At 44.4% G+C, this 8,269-nt stretch overlaps 1 pseudogene; it reads left to right on the forward strand.

Annotated features, from left to right (window-relative positions):
* The first annotated feature begins 1,241 nt into the window (after positions 1-1,241).
* LOC130204320 (uncharacterized) lies at positions 1,242-6,298 on the forward strand (annotated as a pseudogene).
* Positions 6,299-8,269: the final 1,971 nt, after the last annotated feature.

The following is an 8,269-nucleotide window of genomic DNA, read 5'->3' on the forward strand; positions in this document are numbered from 1 at the left end:
CGTTGACCGGGTGGAAGAGGCTTTGAAAAGAGTTTGAGCGGTACTTCAACCACAAAAGACCCGGCTGCAAAAGAATAGACCAGCGACCCATTTGTAAACAAACCCACCTGGTGAATCGAGCCCGTCCGTGCCAGAAGAAGATCGGCTCGAGATGGCAAATGACAGTGGCCTGAAAGGGACATTTCACGCAACAACTCTACCGGTGTTCTAATGACAGCGACCAGAACTAAGTTACGGACCGGACATAACAAAGACACGTCGGTGTCGTTGTCTCCCATCAGCGGCTCGTTGTAGGTAAACAAGCGCAGGGCTCACACTAATTCGACGTAATGGTGAGAATTGTTTTTGCAATGTATGCCGGTCGTATCATTTTATGACATCATATTTATATTGCCAGTCCGTGAAAGAAATGTCTGACACGGAACCGGTCCGTGGCTCAAAAAACGTCTCTAAGGGTACATCCCAATTCTCTGAGGGTACATCCCAAATCGCTTAGGGTACATCCCAAGTCTCTTAGGGTACGTACCTTGTCTCTGAGGGTACATCCCAAGTCTCTAAGATACATCCTAAATATCTGAGGGTACATAACAAGTCTCATAGGGTACATCCCATATGGTAAACAGAGAAACATTCACTACCTTCTAGTGTTAAGCAGAGCTTCACTTATCTAGAAATAAACACCACTCTGGAATATAATTGTGTAAGTCACCTTTATAGTGAAGAAACATAAATAAGTATCCAGGGTCGGGTTGTGGTGACAGCAGACCCAGTAGGCTGACCCAAGCTTCGCTATCACCCGCTAGCGCATTGGTGTTAAATTACTTTAGATCAAAGCTCAGACACACATGTGTTCCCCAACCCTGAGTGAGGAACTAATCCAAACCATTTGAAGCACAAACACAGAACAAAAAAATGAGAACAATATAAAAGTGTTAAATCCTTTTAAATTCTTTTAACTTGGATTATTTTTTAGCCTGAGTATTGTTCCTGGCGACCTCAAAGTATTAGGCAAAACAGGATGCAAGATCACCTGTTACAGGTCCTTTTTGAAACAGCTGGTGATGTCTCACATGTGTATTGTAATTAACTGATGTATAAAACAGCTGGCGATGGATCAGCAAGCAGTCAGTCACTTCTCTTCTGAGTTGGTCTGTTATCAGGTGTGCTTGGTGTTCAGTGCCAAGCTCTGCTAGTGATTGGATTCCTCTAGTTTTTTTGTTTGGTTGCTCTCAGACTGTAAGATGTGGAGACTTGGGAACATGTGAGTTACTTTCTTTGTTTAACGACTGCCAGCTGCACACTTAATGTCTCTAAATGATGTGTTTTACTTTAAGGCTGTTATGGAACTTGATGGCTGCAGTAATCCTCTTGGCTCAAGCAAGGCCAAATATGAAGGTCAATTCACAGTCAAGTAAGCCTGACTTCAAACTAAATGACTTTACCATTGTTCCAGAAAGTGTACTGCTCCTCACAAGCCTTTTCTTTTAATAGGCAGTGGCTTGCATTCTGACTGCGTGGGTAATCTAATGAGGCTGTCATTGGACAAGGCCCTCGCAGTGGGGAATGTGCTTGAGGTGGACGCCATCAGTAAGTATGCAGTCTGCTAATAAGCGTGGTTGGTTAACACTAGGAGAGAGGTGTCCTGTCATGCTTCTCTTTATTCCCCCCCCCCCCCCAGATGGCACCCAGCACATTGTGATAACACCCAACTTGGCTGCTCAGTGTGGCTACAGCATGGAGTCCGACCCGTGGGGTAACACCAGAATCTACTCGTCTCTGCTGGGCTGCTACGTGGACAATAAGGTATGTTCAAGCTCATTTATTGGATGACATTCAATTATCACTTGTCACTAAGAAACATGTTTGCACATTTATTGCATTAATTACTTTAAACAAATTAACTTATTTTTTACTCTGTCTTTATTTTAGTCTGCAGATATTGACTCTTTTATACAGTAATTATCTAAAACAGCGAATGTTTGACCTGCAGGGCTCAAGTTTAAAGACAGGCAAGAGTGACATATCCTCCCCCGGCCATGCCCCCATTCCGCATGATTTTTTCTGATTGGCTATTTTGTGTAGCCAATTTCTTTTGATTGGCTGATAAGTGGCACCTCACAGCCGAACTCCAGGGATTCGGGAGGCGTGCTTGATTCCTCCATGGTGAGGGCAGCGTGGCCAGGTTATGTTTGTGCATTGTGGCACATTAAATAGCCACGAGGGTTTTTTTCAGCGTGAGAAATACGATGTGGCGGGAGTACCTGACTAAAGACTGAAATGAGTGACTGTTGCGCTCAATGCGTGACACTTGAGAGCCCTGGACCTGTGATTGAAAATGTATATATATTTTAGCCACTACATAAAAAAATTAACATTTCCATGATTTTAAGCTGACTGTTGCCAAATTCTTGTTTCATGCATTAAATCTGTAGGACGACCAAACCTTTAATGTTGGCTTAAGGCTCCGGCTGTACGGCCCCAGTGGATCAGACGTGGTTACCCATGATGTGACGCAGACTTGCAGCTACACTCGCTGGGCCTCTATAGAGATTCTCTGACAGGAACTACATGGAAGTAGGTCACTTAATATTGAAAGCTCTACCAACTTGTCTCTAACAATCTATTAAGCCACCATTTCCTGTCTTTAGGTGTCACGCCACATTGCTGCCTCTGATGCTGAAGTGAAGGGGCAGACTCGAGATGTTAAAGAGATCGACGTCATTCCTGATGTATGTGTACAAATTCCTCTTGCAGTGGGCTTGCTTTTCAACCTGCACCATTCTTATCTCATTAAACAGAGTAAATGAATAATTATCTCCTTACCAATAGGCCTCTGGGGCAGCACATGGCATCTGGAAGTTGACATTTTACACACCAGAACCAGTATCAATGGTGCTGAGGGAGGCTGAACAAGCCGGCTATGGTGCCATGGTGACGTCAACCCGTCTGGTTATGCGATCCCCCTACAATACAGCAGAGACCACTTCAGAAGAAGTAAGCAACACACCCATCAAGTGGTTTGCATAAAAGTTTGCTTTGGAAGCATAACTATAAACCTGACATCTCTTAGGTCGATGGAGTCTCCATGGAAGTTTTCAGGGTGAGCGCCTACTACAAGGCACCACATGGTCTGGGTATGGTGGACTTGGCAGCTGCTTGTCCCACAGGCAAGTCTTGAGCAATCTGTCTGGACATGGTTTTCTTAAGTCTGTCATATGGATGAGTCAACAGTTGGGTTTTCATTAATAGGTGGCGTCCTCTTCACCAACAATGTAATCTCTTGGCACGTACCTCGCCGTATGACGCCACTGGTAGATGGCAGCTTTGAAATCCGAGAAATGCACATGGGCATTAACGGAAGGAGGCTTGATGGATCTCAGATGGCTGCACGAGGGTACACGCTGTCCACCACAGATTTACACATCATCATTGAGATCCCAGTGGGCTCGTCTGATGGTCACTACAAGGTTGGGAAGTCCTCTAGCATAGAAATGAAAGGGTCACTTTTTTTTGCATATTTTATTTAAATGTCATGAATAATTGCAGAGCCATGCCCCAGATTACCAGTACCACGTCACCTACACTGTGGAGCCCATGCTCGAGGTACTGTGGGGGACCACTCTCACCCGAGATGATACCAGATACAAGGTGTTGTTCCCCATTACCACCCCTCTTATTATTCAAGCTCTCCACGTCCAAGAAAGTAAGTCATTATCTGGTAAATGACAGAACTTCAGGCTAATAGAGGTTTATAGCCTTTTTCCTATTCCTCAGATACTGTCCCAGAGGCTCGCCTTTTCAGCGTTGTCTTGGGGCCCCTACTTCATGATGTGGTGCTGAGGAACATCACCTTCTTCACCAGCGTGCTCACTGTTGAAGAGAGCAATGCCAGAGGTTTTACAATCCAGGAGCATCGCCACTCCAATGGAACCAAGAGCATCTCTGTTTTAGTGCCCTTTGATGCAGATATTGTCCTGAAAGATGCAAGTGAAATTATAGATGCTAAATGTCACATGGTGCCCGCTTATTTGCTCTGTATTGGTTTCAGTGACTTAACTGAGTTGTTTACGTCTGCAGAATCCTGAACCCTTGGTTACAACCTACTTCCTCTCTCTGATCTTTGTGTTTATCATCCTTCCTGAAGAAACTCCATTTGCCCACCCAGTCGAGTTGCAGGTGTCTCTGCAAGATGTTGGTGAGATTTAACTTAACTCTATCTAGCTCAAATTGCCTCACGTGGGGAGAAATTTAACCAATATGGCCATGAAATTTCCCAGGTACTTTTAAAATGTACATGTATTAAATGCAACATTATTGGTGCTGAAGGAGAGTTTATCTGTCAGTCGACGGAAAGATGTGATATGGATGCCAACTGACCAAAAACCTTGGGTGTCTCCTTTTAAATATGACATTACACAACCTCAGAGTTTAAGCTAAAGATAGTCTAATGGGCAACCTTGTCTCTACTTTTAGAACTACCAACCATCACTGGCACCTGTGACCAGAACCAGTTTTACATCAGTGTGAAATACGGGAGTCAAGGCAACAATTTCAAGGCAATGGTTGGACATCAACACTTGACACCTGAGATGGCTGACTACCAGTTCCAAGAAAACGGCACACACTTCAGCGTCGGTCTTCCATACAATGCCAAGGATGCGACCTTCGAGGTATGTTTCACTGTAACCTCTCACCTTGAAGCTTCTGCATTGGATAACGTCCCTCTTTCTTACAGCTGATAACCTCAGATTCACTAAGAGCCCACGTTGACTTCTTTCTGCTTCATGCCCGTAACGACTGGATGCTCGCTGATCTCTTCTTGTCCTGCAACTTTCCCTTAACAACAACCGGTAAGACTTCAACATGTTTAGGGTTTCTGCTGATAAGACTATAGGACATGTTCTTCACCCTTACTACCTCTACTCGCAGAGTGCTACCCCAATGGAACGATGACGGCTACGGCTGTGAAGGTGGCTTCTGTGACCAAGATGATCCCAAGTAGACTGACCCTAAAGGACCAGTCTTGCAAACCGGCTTTCAGTGGTGATCGCTTTGCATATTTCTCTTTCAATGTTGCGTCCTGTGGAACCACAAGAACAGTAAGTGTTGGTTCACCTTAAATCCACACTATCTTGTTAAATGCAAATGCCCCTGTCCTTTTGTCCTCAGTTCTTTGACCACTACATGCTGTATGAAAATGAGATTGCCTTGCCTTACAACAAAGGAGCATCACCAGTTGGTCCTCAGTACAGGTAGAGGGACTCGTCCAATCTTTTAATCGAATATACTTTCTAGTGAAGTCCACCTCAGTGTATTTTCTTTTCTCCAAGACAAACCATTTCCTGCTACTATGTAGTCAACAAGACTCAGACTGTTGGCTTCAGCTCAAAACCAAGACGCTATGAACCCACCGCAGATATCGGCTCAGGACAGTTGATAGTTCAAATTAGGCTAGCCCAGGGTAAAGTTGACTTTATAAAAACCTTATTTTTGCAAGACGGTACCCAGTCAGGACAATGCCTCTTTCTAATGAGATTGTTCTCCTCCAGATTCATCGTACACTCTCTTCTACCAAGCAGAAGATTATCCAGTTGTAAAATATCTGAGGCAGCCTCTCTATTTTGAGGTAGAGCTGATTGAGGCTACTGACCCAAATTTGGAGCTCATCTTGGAGAACTGTTGGGCTACACTTGATGAAGACCGGACATCTCTGCCTAGCTGGGATATTATTGTGGACAGGTAATGAGTAGCATAAAGCTAGGTAAGGTCTCAAAACTTGTGCTAAATCAAATATGTTGTCAATCCCTCCCCAGCTGTGCGAATCCTGATGACGGCTATGTGACACTCTTCCATCCTGTTGTGAGAGATGCCAGGGTTGTAGTCCCATCCTACATCAAACGCTTCTCTATGAAGATGTTCACCTTTACTATAGATGAGGTGGTTCTGAAGAACGAGGTAACGTGTGTGTGCAGTGTGCATTGGCCACATCGCATAGTGGCTGTGTAAAACCCTTCTGTCCGTCTACAGATCTTTGTCCACTGCGATGCAGAGATTTGTGACTCGCACAGCCAAGCAGATGGTTCATGCCGAGGCCAGTGTGTTCAACCTGCACACCAGATGAACTACAGACGAGGGAGAAAACGGGGTAAGGGGACATATGGGAAACATTTGTCAACAACCTACATGCAGTTGGTGATCGTTTTTGTTTTTTCTAGTACAAAGGGGAACGGACTCAATCAACCAAAGGTAAATCTCCTCTGGGCCTATTGTGTTAACCTCTGGGCAAACTCCTGAATAAACTAATTTAAGTTCTGCAATCATCTCTTCACTCAATTTGTATCCATTTGGTTTTAACCCTGCGTTGCATGTGTCATACATTCAGGGCAGCTACTTTTATCGTGGCACATTAGGCAGATCAACAATGGGTTGTATACAGATGTGGTAGAAGCAGCAAGACGACGAATTTAGACGGACCATCTCCACAAGTTCTCTGATGTGCAGTGGTGGGGTGTATAAAGGATGGCTCAGGTGGTGAGGACACTGAAGAAAAACATGACATTGAGCATTTGAAGGTCTTCCCACAGAATCCTCTTGTCAGACCACAACCTCATAACTTTTGAATTTATACTACCGTTTTATACACAGTTAGTCAAAAGTTTCTACACCAGATGTCTAACTCAAAGTGCTGTAGCTAAATTTAAAGAAGCAATTCCTTCTCCATTTGATTCAATACCACGTCTCAATATAACAGGACTCCTGGTCTAACTTTAGTCCATCCCAGATTGATCATCTTGTTGACAGTGCCACAGGCTCTCTGAGTGACACTGGACTCGATAGCCCCTTTGAAGAAGACAGTGAGGAAGAGGAGCTTTGCTCCCTGGTATAACCCTCAGACCCGCAAACTAAAGCAAACGTCACGAAAGCTTGAAGGCATATGGCGTTCAACTACTCTGGAAGAATCCCGCTTAGTATGGTGAGTCTTAAAACTTGAGACTCCGCCCACTGTTGAGACTCCACCCACTCCTCCTCCCTACCGCCATCTGCCTGATGGATCGTGGAGGTCTCCATCGTGGAATATGCCTACTATGAACTATTCATACACTCTGTCGTATTCATTGAATGTATTTTAACTCTAAATCTGTCCTTCTGTACACATGACATCTATTGCACCTGTCCATCCTGGAGAGGGATCCTCCTCTGTTGCTCTCCTGAAGGTTTCTTCCCTTTTTTCCCCCGAAGGGTTATTTGGGAGTTTTTCCTGATCCGATGTGAGGTTTTGGGGCAGGAATGTCTGTGTACAGATTGTAAAGCACTCCGAGACAAATTTGTGGAATTGGGCTATATAAATAAACTGAATTGAAAAAGCTAAAGATTGAACCCTCTTCTGTCAGACCTTACCTCATACCTTTTGAGTTTATACTACTTAGTGTGTTTCTACACCAGATGTCTAACTGACAGTGCTGTAGCTACATTTAAAGAAGTTATTTCTTCTGCATTTAATTCAATACCACGTCTCAATATAACAGGACTCCTGGTGTAACTTTAGTCCGTCCCAGATTGATCATCTTGTCGATAGTGCCACAGGCTCACTGAGTGACACTGGACTCGATAGCCCCTCTGAAGAACAAGACGGTGACCCGCAAACTAAAGCTAACATCACGAAAGCATATGGCGTTCGACTAATCTGGAAGAATCTCGCTTAGTTTGGCGAGATAGACAAAACATATAGGAAGACCCTTCGTAATGCCAGAGGAGCCTATTCCTCATCAGTAATAGAGAAACATAAGAACAACCCCAGGTTTCTCTTCAGCACTGTAGCCAGGCTGACAGAGAGTCACAGCTCTGTGGAGCCGAGTATTCCTATAGACCTCAGTGGTAATGACTTTATGAACTTCTTCAATGAAATAATAAATTTTCCTGAACCAGTAAGTTATCCTAAAACGTCCCCCAGCAGCCGATAACAAGATACTTGGGTGTATCCAGTTACTTTATACTCCGACTCCTTGGCTTTACGATCTATTTGACCCCCAGTCCTCTGAGCGTGCCTTTACCTGGAAGAACCTTTTGACTTGTAAATGAGCTCATCCCATTAGCCTTGACTCAATTAGCCTCTCAGGTGAGGTAGGATGTACCCGCCTCACCTGCCTCATGTGCTACTAAAGGACAGGACCTGGGATAGAATTATACACTCCAGTCTTCTGGTGGTGGAAACATGACGTGGAAGATGAGCTGCAAGGACGTTCTCCGTGAGTCTTATCTTTGAATGGTT

Source organism: Pseudoliparis swirei, chromosome 14 (assembly GCF_029220125.1).
Source record: "Pseudoliparis swirei isolate HS2019 ecotype Mariana Trench chromosome 14, NWPU_hadal_v1, whole genome shotgun sequence".
NCBI lineage: Eukaryota > Metazoa > Chordata > Actinopteri > Perciformes > Liparidae > Pseudoliparis > Pseudoliparis swirei.